Below are 19,661 nucleotides of genomic sequence, written 5' to 3' on the forward strand. Positions count from 1 at the left end.
TAGTCCCTGCGAATTGGAACATAAGTGTGAGCCACAACCAGTATCTAATACCCAAGAAGTAGAATTAGCAAGATTACAATGTATAACATATATACCTGAAGGAGAAGCAACGTTTCCGTCCTTCTTCTCTTCCTTTAGTTTGGGGCAATCTCGCTTGTAATGACCAATTTCATTACAATTGTAGTATTGCGATGTGGAAGGAGAAGCATTCCTCTTCATCTTGCTCTTGGAAGGCGCCAGATGCCCTCCGGGAGTGGACGAAGATGCAGCCATGCTTTTCTTCCCCTTGCCTACTTTCTTGAATTTAGTGCACCTCACATTCATAGGGTCTTGATTGAACTTAAGGATTTTCATGCATTTCACGAGTAATTCCACAGGTTCACAGAATGTGCTCTCTTTCTGATGAAAGAGATTGTAACACCCTAATAATTCCTTGCTTTTATAAAATCATTTTCCAACTTAAAATAAAGGAATTACTAAAGCATTACCGCCACCGTGATAACGGTTAAGGCTATTACCAGAATTACGCAGCGGAATTTAATGTCAACTAACTTTTAAAAACATAATTAATGAAATATCGAGGCCTCCTACAATTTGGAACCATAATGGCCCAAAACCCAAAGTATAAATAATTCAAACATTTCAAACATAATTAAAGTAAAGAAATAGTTTAAAATACGAAAACATGCAACTCTCTCGATCATCCCAAGCCACATGATTCCGATCTACCAACCTGCTATATTATTCTACTCCCCATCAATGCAAGTGCAAATGATAGATCATCATAGGGTCATTAAGGCAAAGGCCATGACCAAAACACACAAAGCACGTAGTCAGCAAAAGCTGAGTACTTACAAGAATAGAGTGAACTGAAACTAAAACATGCATCACTCACTAAGTATTAATCAACATGAAAAAGCCATATAATAATAAACAATCAACCATGAATACAAGACTCGACTCTTGACTCGACTCTTGACTCACAATTTAATTAGAATAAGCTTCGAACGGGCCAAAAGAATATTCCATAAAGGAAAAAGGTGATGGGAGCCAACCATACACCAAATAATAAATAATAAAATCGGGCCATACCGAGTTTCGGGCCATACCGACGGAATTCCTGCGCATATTATAAATGAAACAACGTCTTGTATCATTAGTAGGAGTACGAGCTTTCCGGCAAGACTCCCCCCATTGTTCATACTCAAGGTATATACGTTCCAAGAGTTTTGAAGCTTGTTCTGGTTGCACTTTACGTTTATTAATATTTTATTAGAGGTGAACTCAAGACTCAACAACGTACATTCATTCAATTAATAAACAACAACCAAAACAATCTTATTTTAAATGCTTTAGGACTTGTGATCAACAAGGCAAGACACTTGTGAAATTACTACCATGTTCCTCCTCACCGAAGTGAGACTCCACATCATGCACATTAACATGAGGGTTGTGCCCTTGCACGACAAATCCTAATTCATTTCATACATAATATTCCCAACTGAACCCTACATGTGCGGTGGCTTACGTGAGCTAATCCTTCACATGTGGTAAAATAAGTAGTACAACGAGGTACGAATGATTGGCTCAAAGTATGCTAGACATCCCGTACAATAGCATACAGATAAATAATCCATCCCTTGCATGTGAAACAAACCATACATGCATAAATATTGAACAACATGATTGACAATGAAATCCATACTCATAATAATTTCAACATGCTTGTTCAACAATTAATCCAATAAATCCAACATCACAAATCACATGCTCGTTCACCAAAATAAACATGATTCCACATAATATAATTCACATCATCAACAATCATGTAATGTCATTGACAAAAGGTGTGGTCGCCCTAGACTTGTACGTACCTTGAATACCTAAGCGTAGGGGCCACTTTGCAATAACGAGCACTCAACTAGAAATCACCTCCTATCATCAAAATAATGAAACTTAAATTATTTCCATGTTCATTAAATTTCCAGCAACTTTATAAAATTTAAAACCTCCTTTAAACTTTAGAATTCAATCGTTTTTCAATAATATAATCATCTCGATTTGCAAAATCAATCCCTAGTACAAAAACATACTTTTTCCGCCTTTAAAATCAATAAAAATCAACACTTTAAGCCTTTATTCAAATCTGAAAATATAATTGATTATCGTAATTAAAATCATCACCTAATTATGCTAATCAATTGACTCATTAGGTCTAGGTTAAAACCCTAACTTGAAATTCCTAATAAAACTAGTTTATTATCATAAAAATCAATGCTTTATTCAATAAACAAATCTGAAAATTCATCCTTTAATAATTAAAACAACCCTAATGAATCACAACACGCAAATCCTCAAACCACGGTATTCATAACCGGTTCCCAGCATTTTAATTACTCAAAACAATATTAATATTATAATTTAAAATACGGAATTTAAATAGAATAGGCAAGGAAGAAGAGAATTATACCAATCCGAGCAACAACAAGGCACAGTAGCAGCGCAGGCACGAGGGCACGCTGCGGGCTGCGGGCGAGCGACGAGAGGGAGTGCGAGCGCTGGCGCGCGAGGGGCGAGAGAGGGAGTGCTGGGCGCTGGGCGCGGCAGCACACGAGGGCACAAGGGAGAGCAGCAGCGACGCAACAGCACGAGGCTCGTGCTTGCGGGCCGAGTGAGCCGGTCGAACAAAGGGAGAGAGAAAGAGGAGTGTTGGGCAAGAAAGAGAGAAAAGGGTTTATGACAAAATAGGGGGTCATTTAATGATGAGGAGTCCTATTTATAGGCTCCTTATTGTTAATGGGCTAGACTTAGGAAATTAGAATTGGGCTTAGGGGATTAAATGATTGGGCTAGCTTAGGACTTGAATTAAATTCTTTTGATTGGGCTCGTTTAATAAAACGAATTGGACTTTTCATTTAAAACCCGAAGCCTTTAAAAAGCGTTTGCAATTCATTTAATTTCCCGACTCAAGAATTAAATTCGTTTCGTAATTAATTAAAATAATAAATATTCTAATTAATTAAAATACATTAAATTAAATACATTTAAATATTATTTAAATGATAATAAATCGTAAAATGCTTTATAAATATTATAAAATATACTTATAAATATTATAAAAATACGAGGTATTACAGTCTACCCTCCTTAAAAGAAGTTTCGTCCCGAAACTTGGGTTCGGAAATCAAAATTCAACTCAAAACTTGAGACTTTCTGAGACTTTCAATGCGTTCATTTACAAAAATTTTAAGTTGCTGTACTCTTTACATGATTAAACAGGACAATAATAAGTGCAAATTCAATAGAAAGCTCGGGATATTTCTTTCTCATTTCGTCCTCCGCTTCCCAAGTAGCTTCCTCAGATTCTTGATTAGACCACAACACTTTGACAAAGTACGCGTACTACGCACTTTGCTATCAAGGATTTTGACAGGTCTTTCCTCAAATGTTAGACTTTGGTCTAATTCTATGGTCTCCGGTTGCAACACATGCGATTTATCCGGGATATATTTCCTTAACTTAGATATGTGGAACACATTATGCACTCTATGCAAGTCCATAGGCAAGGCTAGTCTATAGGCTACCTTTCCGATTCTTTCTAAGATCTCATATGGGCCTATGTACTTAGGGCTTAACTTCCCTTTCTTTCCAAATCTCATGACACCTTTCATTGGTGACACTTTGAGTAACACCTTATCACCTATATTGAACTCTTCATCCCTACGTTTCAAGTCTGCATAACTCTTTTGGCGATCTTGCGCCGCTTGAATCTTTGATTGGATGGTTCGGATTTGGTTCATGGTGTCCTCTATCATTTGAGGTCCCAACACTACGGTTTCACTAATATCGTTCCAGCAAAGTGGACTTCTACACTTTCGTCCATACAGATCCTCAAATGGTGTCATTCCAATGCTAGCATGGTAGCTATTGTTATAGGAAAACTCAATCAAATCTAGGCTATCTTCCCAACTTCCTTGGAAATCAATAACGCATGCCCGAAGCATGTCCTCCAGGGTTTGGATAGTCCTTTCAGTTTGTCCATCCGTGGCTGGGTGGAAGGCTGTAATCATTTTCAATGTCGTACCAAAGCTCTTCTGCACACTTTTCCAGAAATTCGAAAGAAACCTTGAATCCCTATCTGACAAGATATCCTTAGGAACTCCGTGTAACCTCACAACATTCTTAATGTAAGCTTTAGCAAGTTGTACCATTTTCTAGGTTTCTATCATTGGTATAAACACTGCTGACTTAGTCAACCTATCTACCACAACCCAAATTGTATCATTCCCAGTCTTTTGTTAGGTTATGATACATATGACAATACATAAATCATGCGAAACAACCATTAAGCCAGGAATACATATTATTTACACATAATCATATAGCATAATTTAGATGCATACTCTTTGTTGCGTGCCTTCCCTAGCTGCGCCCGAACCGAACAAGAACAAGTCTTTAGGAATCCAAGTGTCGTCCCTCCGTAGATAGTCCACAGCACGTCCGGATCCGCCTTAAGATTGACCAACTAGAATCGCCCTTAAGGTACTAGAATTTTCGGCACTATTGAGCAAGGAATGTGGCTGAATTTTTCTCTTAAAACTCACTTTGAATACTTGAATTAATCTCAGAAAATATGTGACCCTAGGCACGTATTTATAGAGTTATGGAAAGGGAATTGGAATCCTAGTAGGATACGAATTAATTAAACTTAGAATCCTATAAGAACTCTAATTAATTAATTTATCCTTTTAGGAATAGGAATTTAATCATATACTAATTCTAATAGTTTTAGGAATCGTGCATGAACACAAACTCACACACACACACGGCAGCCACGAGGGCCGCCCATGCGTGCGTGCGAGCAGCAGCCCACGCAGCGAGGATCATGGCCTTAGGCGCGCGCTGGGCCTGCCTTGCGGTGGGCCTGGGCGCTGCCTTGGCTGCGCGCGCGTTTGGCTTGCTGGGCGATGGCCCGACTTCGTGCTGGGCATTCGTCCGGCAGGCCTCGTCCGATGCTAATTCGTACGATATGCTTCCGATTAAATTCCCGGTTCCGGAATTCATTTCCGATACGAACAATATTTAATATTTCCGATTCCGGAATCAATTTCCGTTTCGAACAAATATTTAATATTTCCGTTTCCGGAATTATTTTCCGACCCCATAATATTTCCGATTCTGACAATATTTCCGTTTCCGGCAATATTTCCGATTCTGGTAATATTTCCATTTCCGATAATATTTTCCGATACGTACCATGTTTCCGTTTCCGGCAACATCTACGACTTGGATAATATTTATATTTCCGATACGATCCATATTTTCGTTTCCGGCAATATCATCGTTTCCGGAGTATTCATTTCTTGCCTGTGACGATCTCAGCTCCCACTGAAACCAAGATCCGTCGATTCCGAATATCCATAGATGGAGTATCTAATGCCATTAAATACTTGATCCGTTTAGGTACTATTTGTGTGACCCTACGGGTTCAGTCAAGAGTAAGCTGTGGATTAATATTATTAATTCCACTTGAACTGAAGCGGCCTCTAGCTAGGCATTCAGCTCACTTGATCTCACTGAATTATTAACTTGTTAATTAATACTGAACCGCATTTATTAGACTTAACATAGAATGCATACTTGGACCAAGGGCATTATTTCCTTCAGTCTCCCACTTGTCCTTAGGGACAAGTGTGCATTTCCTAATTCCTTTGTCGCTCGATGCTTGCTCTTGAACATAAGGTAAGATTGTCATCCTTATTATGTCCAGAGGTGTTCCTCGGTTTCAGAGTTCAACTGATCGAATAAACAGATAATCATAGCCTATGATTCATCCGAGCACGGCCATGCATTTCACAGTTTCTAGCTCTCCGAGTGGCCTTGTACAACTTTTAAGCATCTCATCCCGATTTATGGGAGGACAATCCCAATCTTGCGATCTTGAGATTAGACTTTGTTTGATAGGTGATTACCTGAGCGTTGCCTTTATAGCCTCCTTTTACGGTGCGACGGTTGGTCAACGTCAAAGTAACCAGTTCTCAAACAAGTAATCTCAAATCACTCAGGTATTGAGGATTTAGTGTCTAATAATTTTAATGAAATTTACTTATGACAGATTTTCATCTCTTACAGTAAAGTTTCATAGGTCTTGTCCGATACTAGTCTTCCCAAAGTAAGTATCTATGCAAATGATTATGACATTGCCATGTCCACATAGTTCAAGAAACAGAACTACTAGTCATCTTGCATTCTAATCGTCTAACGTTTTCTATGCATCCAATTTTATAGAAACTCCGACTAGGGACCATTTTCAACCTTTGACATTCAAGTTCACTTGATAGACATTTCTTAGTCACAGGACTGGTCCTGACAGTCTATCTTGAATATATTGTCAAATTGAAGGGACTCATCATTTAATACTAAACCAAGATTAAATGGAATATGAAAATACATTTCATATATGATAAATGTTTAACCCCATTGTTTTACAACCATGGGCCTCAAACCCATCTTTAAAACAGTTCATGGAATTCAAAGCTATGCTTGATTTCCAGTGCTACAATGTGAGTGTTGCTTCTCACTTGTTGCATAGGTTTAGTTATCATGCTTTGCCAATCTTAATATCCTTTTCATCGAATGATATTCGAGATAGGATGATAAGATCTTTTGAGTTTGTTTATTATGTGATCTAGTCTTTCTTACTTCGATAGTGGTTCTACGCATTTTGCAATGAAGAGCCATCAAGTTAGCAGACATGTGATCCACCCAAGTTCAACGAAGAACTCATTAATATAAACAACTCTGTTTTATTGCTTCTTAGGCAAAAAGTACTTTTACTTCAACTGTTTAGGTTGCTAGTGATGCTTTGTTTGGATTTACTTATCCAAGCAGTTCACAGACATGTGGAAGACTTTCCAGCTGTATCTTAGAACATAGAAATTAATATTTTAATTTCCCACGCAACAACTCATGGTCTCCAATCCATGTTGCCATTTCAAAACACGATGCTCTATAGCTCGTCCTTATCAATGGTTAACTCCAAAGGGTCTTGCTTGATCCTTTGCCAGTGTTTATGCGTGTAGCATCAATATTTAGCATATCTTTATTTCCTTGAATCAAGAACTATTCCTATGTACCTTTTCAAGTACCATAAGTATTCTTGATCTCAATCTAGTTGATCTTCACTTAGATCAATAGAGATTGGTATATGTTCGTCATGCCTAAAGTCATACGATACGTTTTTGGCGATCCTCATATTATATCATACATGATAAATTCTTTTGCAGAATAATTCCCAATTGAATTCTATTCATGTAACTTTAGCTCATTCAATTTCAGCAGATACTGAATCCAACTAAATTCTTTGACATATAATATAGGTTTAAGAATCTCATTTAGACTCTTTGATGTTTAACTTAGTAAATGCTTATACATAGTTCAAACATCCTTTACTTAGATTTATTCATATGGGTCGAATATCTCCAATGGAGTCTTTCGTGTTTGATTTAGTAAATTCCATTACTTTATCTAAAACAATATTATGAGATCTTTGTAACCAGATCTTAATACCCAGTATGTACTAAGTTTCGCCTTGGTCCATCATTGATAAATAGTTTCAAACCTAACTTATTAGCATTTGAATGCTATTTCACAATAGTGAGATATGTGTGTGATACACATAGGACCAAATAAGTTTTTACGTACTCCCACTAAACTTCTTATACATCTATAAGAATCATGTATGTTTTATGAAACTAAAATGCTTATTAGCTTCACTTAAAATACGGTTCCAATTCCCAATTGCTTGCTTAAATCTGTACTTAGATTTTTTAAGCTAGCTTTCCTTTTCAAGCATTTATTTGGATCCACAAATTCTATGACATACCATGTACATAGTTTCTTCTAACATTTGACTGAGGAAGATGTTTTGTCATCCAATTGCCATATGTACCAATATGCAATCATTGCTTGAATTATAGACTTAAGCATTACGATTTTGCATGAGGTTTCAACACAATCCACATCGTGAATTTGCTTGTAACCTTTAGCAACTAATCTAGCTTTGTGTGTGAACACAATTTCATGTTTGATGGTTTTTATCCTTAAAACAAACTTTTGCAACAATAGGTGTGAAACTATTCTTGCAAATCAACAAAATTTCAATTTTCTCATCAAAACATTGAGTATGTTTTATGGCCTCTAACCATTTAAAACATTTGAGTCTATATATGGCCTCTAACCATTTTAGGGAATCTGGGTTTCGTCATAGCTTTCTTACAAGTCACAAACTCATTAATCTACATGATAATAGTTTGACTGCAAGTTGTAAGTTTCTTCACTATCTAATAGAAGAATCTCATAGTTTCATTGACCAGAACTCTATGTTTCTTTACTATCTAATAGAAGAATGTCATAGTTCCAGTGACTTGAACTCTATGCCAACAAGGGTATAGAACATCAAACAATAGAATATCAATAGCCACTTGAAAGTCCTTTGAATATTCTGTTCTCCTTGAAGCACTTGTAAAGTCCTCTAAGAGATGTCTATTCTTTAAAGCCACTTCTAAAGCCCTTAAAGAATAAGTTCGGATTTTCTGAAGCACTTCGAAAAGCCTCCGGAATGTCCGTTTATGTTTGTTGTTCGCCTCGAAGACTTTCGAGGTCTATTTTCTCCCACTTGTCATTTTGGAAACGAATCTCCAAAAGGACATTATTTCGAGCAAACAAACATTATGTTCTCAAAAATTCGTGGTAGAAACAATACCCTTGTGTCTCATTTGAATAAATCACAATGAAACATATATCTATACTTGGGCCTTAGTTTGTCGAATGACAAACACTAAGCTCCCACTGAGTTTTGCAACTCTCTAGATATATTTTATGAAAAGTTATTCTGAAATTACTTTTCCAAAGCTTTGACGAATTTGGTTTAGTTTGGTGGTAGTTGAGCATTTTGTTTTAGAAATTATAGGAAAAGTCTTTATGATTCATCATTAATCGAATCAAGTACTAATTGACTTCGATTATTCCAACTAAGATATGCCATATCTTATGGACCTAGATTATGAAATTATAACACACAATCATTGATGATCATATTTGGTCTCAAGTAATCATCAACATGATCTAACCTAGATCTTTATGATTTCTTGCCAAGTGGATTTTATACTTCTGAATCTTTGAACTAGCCAAACAGATTCAACTTATATCACATTTGAGTAAATAAACCTATATTCACTCAAATCCATGTGAAATAATAAAGTCATAAAATCTTTCTTTAGCTTTGAACTCTATTGTCTAGGCGTTCTAACAATAGTTCATATCTTTTGTTACTTTCAACAAGTAAGACTAGTTGTCTTAAAATGATCTAGAAATCAATCAACTTTCAAAAGTCCATCAAAATAGAGCTTATGAATGTTAACTTGTTGATATGGTCCAAGCAACAATGCCAAAGATTAGTGGAACTCAAATCAAGGGGTTGATTTGAACCTAGTAAAGTTCTTTAAAGAGTTGTTTGTTTTAATCAAGCATATTGACTCATTCCGTAAATGACCATTTCATTCAAATAAACAAACAAACAAGCATTGTTTTTGTTCTTCTGAATGTGAGTCTTTCTGTGTTTGAAGCAGGAATTTAGGTATGCTGATTATGGAACAAAATAGCCATTTAGTTCCAGCCTTTTGAAAGGACTTAAAACAAACTAGATGACCCTACAACTAATGTAGCATTGCCATGCTTCATTTCCCACTTGTAGGTCATTAGTGTATCCTAGCTTCCATTGTTTGAGTTATTACCGAAGTAAGAACCTCAAGCGGTATATGATACCAAGGAAGTTTGATTGCTAGGTCACTTCTCTTTAAACATAAATTTATAGGTAGAAACGGAATCGTAAATTCCTTTCATTTGTTCCTCGTTTTCCTATTTCTTGTACCCTTTCTTATAGTCTTAAGAATTGAATTCTTTAGTGTTGACTTTTATACTTTGTTAGACATGTCCAATGTCACCCCAACAAGGTTCTTACCATTTAATTTATGTTGAATATTAAGTTTCAACTAGATGATCTTACCAGAAGCTTCTAAAGTTCTCTAAGCATCGATCTATTCGAATGTCTAGGGACTAGACTCATTCGAGAATTAAATGGACAAAGATATTAGGTTGTTAACCATTGGTAAAGCTGAGCGTATTAAACTCAATGCTTCATGATCTCAAAACTACAGTGTATATTGAATTCACAAGCACCAATTGGTTTGCCATTCGACTTTGATGTTCGAAAACAACCATAAAAGTCGCTATAAGAAACGTACATTTTAAATTGCTCACTTTCTCTCATTTCCGTGAATCGTTCTTGGATTCACTACCAATCGAGGAAATTTACTGTTACCTTTCTAAAAGGATTTATTGCAGTGCAAGATATTTAATTAAAACAATAATTAAAACATACATTGAAGCATGCAAAGTCTAAACATTTATCATGAATAATAACTTGAAATTAAAGCAACCATGCAATTCAAACAAGTTATTAGCATTTTATTCGATTTTATTGTTCCGGCAGGTGTGAATAAAATGATTCCAAGATCCTAAAATCATTGAAGAACTAAGCACAGTTTGTCGACTTAATCCTAAAACATCTTAGGTAAGCAAAAGCCTTTTGCTAATAGTCTAGAAACTATTCTTGGTTGATAGGTACGTCTAAGAACTTATTAGGTAAACCTATCGATTTTGCCACGACATAAAAGGACTCCTTACTTATATCGTTGAGTTTCACCAAAACTAACATGTACTCACAATTATTTGTGTACCTTGCCCCTTTAGGACCAATAAGTAACACCTCGCTGAGCGAAAACTATTACTAGATTGATGTAAAGGATATCCAAGCAAGTGTATATTTTGGCATGGCACCTTTTAACTCAATTTTTAAGTTTGGAACTTAAGGCTCTTACTATGTTGGTTAGATTTTAAGTGAACTAAAATCCTTAATCATGCAACATAATCAAGCCACAGTCTCATGCATAATTAAGACATATTTAAAGTAATAAATAACTTAAAGCATGCATAAGATAAATGTGATCTAGCATGGCCCGACTTCATCTTGAAGCTTTGACTTCAAAGTCCGTCTTGAAAATCTCCGTGGGAGGCACCATTTTCTTCAAATAGGATAAGCTATAATTAAAACTAATTACAACTATTTGATGGTACGCAGACCATATTTGAATTAAAAAATAACTTTGGTACTTTAGACCAATTACATTCAAATTAATGGTGCGCAGACCATATTTTCTATCCTATTTGGGCCATACTAGTCACTTCAAAACCTGCAAAACAGTACATATACAATATATACCATTCACCCATTCATTATCATGAATGGCCCACATAGCTGGTTAGTAAAACACATTATGCATCACGTAAACATTTGCAGCAATTAATCAAGGGCACCAATAATCTACCAATTATTCAGTCCTTATTAATTCTAATCAAGTTGTTTTAACCTTAAGGATTTGTAGACCTAATCAAGAGTTTTATGACTAAAAGGGCTCCCACTCAAACCAATAAATTCATATGCTTTACTAATTTTAAACATAAAAATGTATTTCAAGTCTAACCGGAAACATACAAATTTAATTAAAATTTAAAGCTCATATAAATTTATAATTGAATCCAAAAGTTTAATTTAATTTCAGTCGTATTTAAATTAATTCATGATTTTAATTTTAGTAAAATAATTAGAATAAATAAAATTTATTATAATTACAATATTCAAAATTAAAATCCTAGAAAATAATTTAAATTATTAATTTTAAAAGTAATTAAAATTACGTAAACTGAAAAATTTCAAATTAAACATTCAAAACGATCTAATCGTAACGCAAACACCCTACGCATCGCACGCCCATGGGCCGCACGCACACAGCCATCGCTGGCCATGTGCGCGCAGCCCATGCGCTCGTCGCATAGCTGCTGCATCTACCATCGCAAGCCATCGCACGCTTTGGTGCTCGCTGCGCGCGCTCCATCGCTCGCTGTGCGCGCGAGCCATTGCTCGCTGTGCGCGCGACATCGCTCGCTGTGCGCGCGACATCGCTCGCTGTGCGCGCGAGCCATTGCTCGCTGTGCGCGCGACATCGCTCGCTGTGCGCGCGACATCGCTCGCTGTGCGCGCGAGCCATTGCTCGCTGTGCGCGCGACATCGCTCGCTTTGCGCGCGAGCCATTGCTCGCTGTGCGCGCGACATCGCTTGCTGTGCGCGCGAGCCATCGCGCGCGATCAACGCTGGGCGCAGCGCTCGTGGCACGCGAGCTTGCGCTCGCTGCGCGCGAGGCTGCGCGCTCTTGCGCGAGGCAGTGCGCGTCGTGGCGCAGCTCGCTTGCTGCCCACACGCGACTGCCATGGCTCGCCTTTCGCCCATGCCCATTCGTCTATAGCTCGTGGCCCACGACACAAGGCAGGGCTGCTGCCTTGTGCTCGTGCACCATGCCTTGCTCATTGCATTCGTGCCGCACGGGCGACGAGCTCCCTTGCTCGTCGTCGCATGCCCGCACTATACAACACCCCTTAAGGGTAACACGAAGCGTCCATTGCTTTGTGCGTGCAAGTTATATGAACGAATCGCATAAAAATTTAAAATTTATATTTAAAATTAATGACAAATTAATAAATAATATTAATTTCATAATTTTAGGGCGAAAAATCGAAAATTTATTATTCAATTGATTTCCGATTGTCTTGGATTCAAGTCTAGGTCATAAAAATTTAAAATTTATCATAAATTTACAATTTTTATGGTGGTTTTTAATCATAGGTTTCTAATTAAATTATAATTAATTATGAAAATCAAATTAATTCTAAATTATTCTAATTTTCAACAAATTAATCATAATTACAAATTAGATTGCATAATTAACAAGGCTAGACATTCAAACTAGTTAAACATATACAGTAGGTCAATCAAAAATTTAAGATTTATCAACAAGAATCGCAAATATTTAATTTAACATCTTAAATTTACGAAATTTTGCATTCGAAAAACTAAAACCTTCGAAAAGTCATAGTTAGGCTTCGAATTTGAGAATTCTGGGTTCGGCAGAAAAATATTTTTTTTTTTTGTCAAAATTTTAGAATGCCTTTTACATGCGGAATTGACACAAAAATCACTCGATACCACTGCGTACGTATAATTAAATAAACGCAATTTGCAATTAATTAACAATTACGAAAATTAATCACCCCTTTTAATTCATGCAAATTTGTAATATTTAACCATGTTCATGCAATTTAGATTATGAAAATAATAAGGGGCTCGTGATACCACTGTTAGGTTATGATACATATGACAATACATAAATCATGCGGAAACAACCATTAAGCCAGGAATACATATTATTTACACATAATCATATAGCATAATTTAGATGCATACTCTTTGTTGCGTGCCTTCCCTAGCTGCGCCCGAACCGAACAAGAACAAGTCTTTAGGACTCCAAGTGTTGTCCCTCCGTAGATAGTCCACAGCACGTCCGGATCCGCCTTAAGATTGACCAACTAGAATCGCCCTTAAGGTACTAGAATTTTCGGCACTATTTAGCAAGGAATGTGGCTGAATTTTTCTCTTAAAACTCACTTTGAATACTTGAATTAATCTCAGAAAATATGTGACCCTAGGCACGTATTTATAGAGTTATGGAAAGGGAATTGGAATCCTAGTAGGATACGAATTAATTAAACTTAGAATCCTATAAGAACTCTAATTAATTAATTTATCCTTTTAGGAATAGGAATTTAATCATATACTAATTCTAATAGTTTTAGGAATCGTGCATGAACACAAACTCACACACACACACGGCAGCCACGAGGGCTGCCCATGCGTGCGTGCGAGCAGCAGCCCACGCAGCGAGGCCCATGGCCTTAGGCGCGCGCTGGGCCTGCCTTGCGGTGGGCCTGGGCGCTGCCTTGGCTGGGCGCGCGTTTGGCTTGCTGGGCGATGGCCCGACTTCGTGCTGGGCCTTCGTCCGGCAGGCCTCGTCCGATGCTAATTCGTACGATATGCTTCCGATTAAATTCCCGGTTCCGGAATTCATTTCCGATACGAACAATATTTAATATTTCCGATTCCGGAATCAATTTCCGTTTCGAACAAATATTTAATATTTCCGTTTCCGGAATTATTTTCCGATCCCGATAATATTTCCGATTCTGACAATATTTCCGTTTCCGGCAATATTTCCGATTCTGGTAATATTTCCATTTCCGATAATATTTTCCGATACGTACCATGTTTCCGTTTCCGGCAACATCTACGACTTGGATAATATTTATATTTCCGATACGATCCATATTTCCGTTTCCGGCAATATCATCGTTTCCGGAGTATTCATTTCTTGCCTGTGACGATCTCAGCTCCCACTGGAACCAAGATCCGTCGATTCCGAATATCCATAGATGGAGTATCTAATTCCATTAAATACTTGATCCGTTTACGTACTATTTGTGTGACCCTACGGGTTCAGTCAAGAGTAAGCTGTGGATTAATATTATTAATTCCACTTGAACTGAAGCGGCCTCTAGCTAGGCATTCAGCTCACTTAATCTCACTGAATTATTAACTTGTTAATTAATACTGAACCGCATTTATTAGACTTAACATAGAATGCATACTTGGACCAAGGGCATTATTTCCTTCATCTTTGACTTAGGTAAACAAGTGACGAAGTCCATAGAAATCCAGTCCCATTTCCAGCTTGGAATCTCTAAAGATTGGACCTTCCCTTGAGGTCTCCTGTGCTCTATTTTAACCTTCTGACAAGTCAGACATCTAGCCACAAATTCAGCCACTTCGTTCTTCATCCTTGGCCACCAATAGACCTTTTTCAAGTCCTTATACAACTTGTCACCACCCGGGTGCACAGAATATGGCGTATTATGCCCTTCTTTCATCAATCTCTCTTTCAGTTCTCCACACTGTTGAGGCACGCACCACCTGCCTTTGTACCTCAAACTTCCATCATCCTGGATTCGGAATTCTAACTCCTTACCTTGCGAAATCTTTTCCTTGATTCGCTCCAACTTTACGTCACCAGCCTGATTCTCCCTAATCTCATCAAATATGGACGGCTGGATGGTTAAGGCATTCATCATTCCCTCAAGGCTTGCACCACTCACTATTTCAAGGTTCAAACGTTGCATGTCCTTACACAGCTCGTTAGCAACTACTAACGCATTAACACTATAACTTGATTTCCTACTCAAGGCATCCACAACTACATTGGCTTTTCCTTCATGGTACTGAATATCCAAATCATAGTCCTTAATTAACTCCAACCACCTTCGTTGGCGCATATTCAGGTCCTTTTGTGTGAAGATGTACTTTAAACTCTTGTGGTCCGTAAATATCCTACACTTCACACCGTACAGATAGTGTCTCCATATCTTCAATGCAAACACTATAGCAGCCAGCTCTAAATCGTGGGTAGGGTAATTGGATTCATATGGCTTCAATTGCCTTGGACGCATACGCAATAAGCTTCCCTTTCTGCATCAATACACACCCTAAACCATTCTTAGAGGCATCACTATACACGTCATATGCACCACTCTCATCTGGTAAGGTTAATACTGGCGTGGTTGTTAATCGCGTCTTTAAGGCTTGGAATGCTTCCTCACACTGGTCACTCCATTCAACTTTGTTTCCTTCTTCATCAAGGTAGTCATGGGCTTGGCTATCCTAGAGAAGTCTTGCACAAAGCGCCTATAGTAGCCAGCTAATCCCAGAAAACTACGAATGTCAGTCACACTCTTGGGTGTAGGCCATTCACTAACAGCTTTGATCTTAGCAGGGTCAACTGCCACTCCTTCTTTAGATACAAAATGTCCCAAAAATGCAACTCTTTCCAAACAAAACTCACACTTTGAGAACTTGGCATACAACTGGTTATCTCTCAAGGTACTCAACACTGATCTCAAGTGTTCCGCGTGATCTTCTTCACTCTTTGAATACACTAGGATGCCATCTATGAAAACCACTACAAACGTGTCCAAATAGGCATGGAATACACGGTTCATTAAGTCCATAAATATTGCAAGGGCATTGGTTAACCCAAAGGGAATAACAGTGAACTCATAATGTCCGTATCTAGTCCTGAATGCGGTCTTTGGTATGTCGTGATCAGCGATTCTCAATTGATGATAACCCGAACGCAAATCGATCTTTGAAAAGATTCAAAAGATTCCAGCTCCTTTCAGTTAGTCAAATAGGTCTTCTATCGTAGGTAATGGATACTTGTTCTTGATCGTGACCTTATTGAGCTCCCTGTAATCTATACAGAGCCTCGTACTTCCATCCTTTTTCTTCACAAACAACACTGGTGCTCCCCAAGGCGATGCACTTGGCCTAATGTAACCTTTCTCCAATAGATCCTCTAGTTGGCCTTTTAACTCATTCATTTAAGCTGGAGCCATTCGATAAGGTGCTTTTGAAATAGGGGCAGTTCCAGGCACTAAATCTATGGTAAAGTCAATAGGTCGATTGGGAGGCATCCCCGGGATCTCTTCTGGAAATACATCAAGGAATTCATTAACTACGGCAATATCCTCAGGCTGATCCTTGATCATATGCTCTAGGTTCCTCACATTACATAAGAAGGCTGGGTTCCCTTTACTGACTAGCTTCACGAGTTCCATTGCCGTAATGATTCCTATGTTCTTAGGCTTACCAAAACGACGATATGACACTACTTTGCCTAGGCTAGACCTCAAGTGAACCTTCTGCTTCTCACAATCTATTTTGGCTTTGAACTTGGCCAACCAATCCATTCCTAGAATTACATCTAGCTCTCCTAACTCAAACTCGATTAGGTTAGATAAGAACACGGTCTTGGCTATGGTCAAAGGCACATCTCTATGGATTTTGGTACACTTCACTATACTACCAGTAGGTATGACTATAGGTACCTCAATTGTTTCAGGCTCTTTCAACCCTAGTTTTCCCAAAGCATCTACTGATATAAAAGAATAAGTCGCATCAGAATCAAATAGAACTTTAACTAAAATGGAATTAATAGAAAAAGTACCCGCTATGACGTCAGAGGAAGTCTCCGCTTCTTGCCTAGATATCACATTCAACTTTCCTTGGGCAACTCCTTTGTTATAGCCACCTCCATTGGTGTTCCCATTGTTGTTTCGGTTCCCATTCTGCTGTTGGTTTCCTCCAGGCTTTCCATGGTTCTGGTGATTGCCATTGCTATTGCCATTGTTACCACCTTGGTAGTTCCTTTGGTTTCCACCTCCATTTCCCCAATTTCGGTTCTGATTGTTCCGATTATTGCCTTGGTGGTTACCTTGGTTAGGCTTTTCATTCTTAGAATAGCATTCATACTCCCTATGGCCTAACTTCTGACAGAATCTGCAAGTCACTAAGTTTCCATCACAATCCTTTCCAGGGTGATTCATGTTACAGCGCCTATATTCGTAGGTCCGTACTCCATTCCTTCCAGACTGATTTCCACCACCTTGGTTGTTGCGATTACCACCATTGTTAGCCCTAAACTGGAAATTCCCATTTCCTTTGTGCTTCTTAAAATTCCCCTGATTCTGATTGTTATTCCCTTGATTCGAGCTTCCACCATCCTTTCTCTTTTCAGCACTACCATTCTTCCTTTGTTGTAACCCATACAGGTGAGCAGCTTTTCCGTACAGGGTGTCTAATGAGGTAAAGGTCTCTCCAGACAACAACAGCTGTAAGTCCATGGTCAAACCATTCTCAAATCTTTGAGCTCTGAGCTCTTCCGTTTCCACCACTTCAGGTGCAAACCTAGACAACTCTATAAACTTATAATAGTATTCCGTCACAGATAGACCTCCCATTTTGAGTTCAATGAACTCCTGCGCCTTTTGCTTCTTCAGTTAAGGTGGGTAAAACTTGTTCCTTAGTGCAGTTTTGAACGCTTCCCACTCAAAGTTAGGTGTGGATCTAAGGGTATTCTCACATCGTTGCCACCATAACTTAGCTTCACCTCTCAGGTAGTACACAACACTGTTCACCCTAAGGTTTTCGGGGCAATTCACAGCTACAATGAGCTTATCAAACTCTCTCAACCAGTTTTCAAGCACACTTGGTTCAATCTCTCCGCTATAGAGTTGAGGCTTGCTTTGAGCTATTTTCTTAAACATTTCCCCAGCCGGATCATGCACTGGGTTGGCTCTAGTTTGAGCTAGGTCTCGAACTACCTCAGCTAGTTGTCTAAACACTTCAGAAATCTCTTGGTTAGCCATATCCCTTCTCCTGAATAAATAAAGGCTAACTTTAATATTGGTTGGACATGCCATTACTAATGCACTAGTTCAACAACGAACCTACTCACAACAAGAACACATTTAGGCGCAACCTAGGGGAAGAGTTGGCGCCATTCTTGGGCCTTCTCACCCCACTATTTGATGCAGATAATTTAGATGGTTGTTACTAGACCACCTTGCACATAAAATTTCATTGAAGAAATAACAAGTAATCCCTTTGCGATACCCACAAGACTTAGAATTGAGAATTGAACTTAAAGGATAACGAAAAGGAAATTCTATTCTTTTATTAAAATTCCAACGAATAAGTCTTACATCCACTAATGCCATAGAATTTATTCTCCAACTATAATAAACTAAAACCATAAATAGTAGCTTTGCCACTTTATTAATCAACGAAAAATAAAACTAAGGATTACATTCCTCTAGAGACTAACGTCATCATGACGATCATTTCTTTCTTTGTATTGCTCTAGAGTAAAGTCTTGGTCATTAGGATCATCCAAGTCTTCTTCCGGATCCGAGTCCTCATCCATAGCCTCATCATTTTGCTGTGGCTCATTATCAACCACATTGTTCCCTTCAAGCTCATCTTCAGATCCACTGGATATCTCAATGGTGGGTTCAGGAACTATAGGGTTAGGATTTTCAATCTCTATCACATCATCATCACTATCCTCCTCAACCTCACTAACTTGCTCATCATGGATCATGCCATCCTCACCATCACTTTCTATTCTTCCATAGCCCATACCAAGACCCGCATAATACTTCCCATCCTCATAGCAATTTTCCGCGACCTCTAAGATAGTAGCAAGAACTTCAGAATCATACTTCCACCTACCATCACTAGTCCCATATTTGTACCAATTAGAGGTACCATCACCAAAATGCATGTCACTGAACTTGTTCTTGAGGTCTATGTAAGGGTTCTTATGGGGTAAACAATGTATAACCATACTAGCCATCATATCTTTGTTAGGTTATGATACATATGACAATACATAAATCATGCGGAAAAACCATAAAGCCAGGAAAGCATATTATTTACACATAATCATTTAGCATAGTATAGATGCATACACTTTGGCGTGCCTTCCCTAGCTGCGCCCAAACCGAACAAGAAAAAGTCTTTAGGACTCCAAGTGTCGTCCCTCCGTAGATAGTCCACAGTACGTCCGGGTCTGCCTCAAGATTGACCAACTAGAATCGCCCTTAAGGTGCTAGGAATTTTCGGCTATTATTGTGCAAGAGTGTGGCTGAATTTTCTTTCAAAAAATTACCCTTTGAATACTTCAATCGTGTCTATAATTTATGACCCTAGGCCCTTATTTATAGAGGTTTGGAAAGGGAATTGGAATCCTAGTAGGATA

The sequence above is a fragment of the Spinacia oleracea genome, chromosome 4 (assembly GCF_020520425.1).
Source record: "Spinacia oleracea cultivar Varoflay chromosome 4, BTI_SOV_V1, whole genome shotgun sequence".
Lineage (NCBI taxonomy): Eukaryota > Viridiplantae > Streptophyta > Magnoliopsida > Caryophyllales > Amaranthaceae > Spinacia > Spinacia oleracea.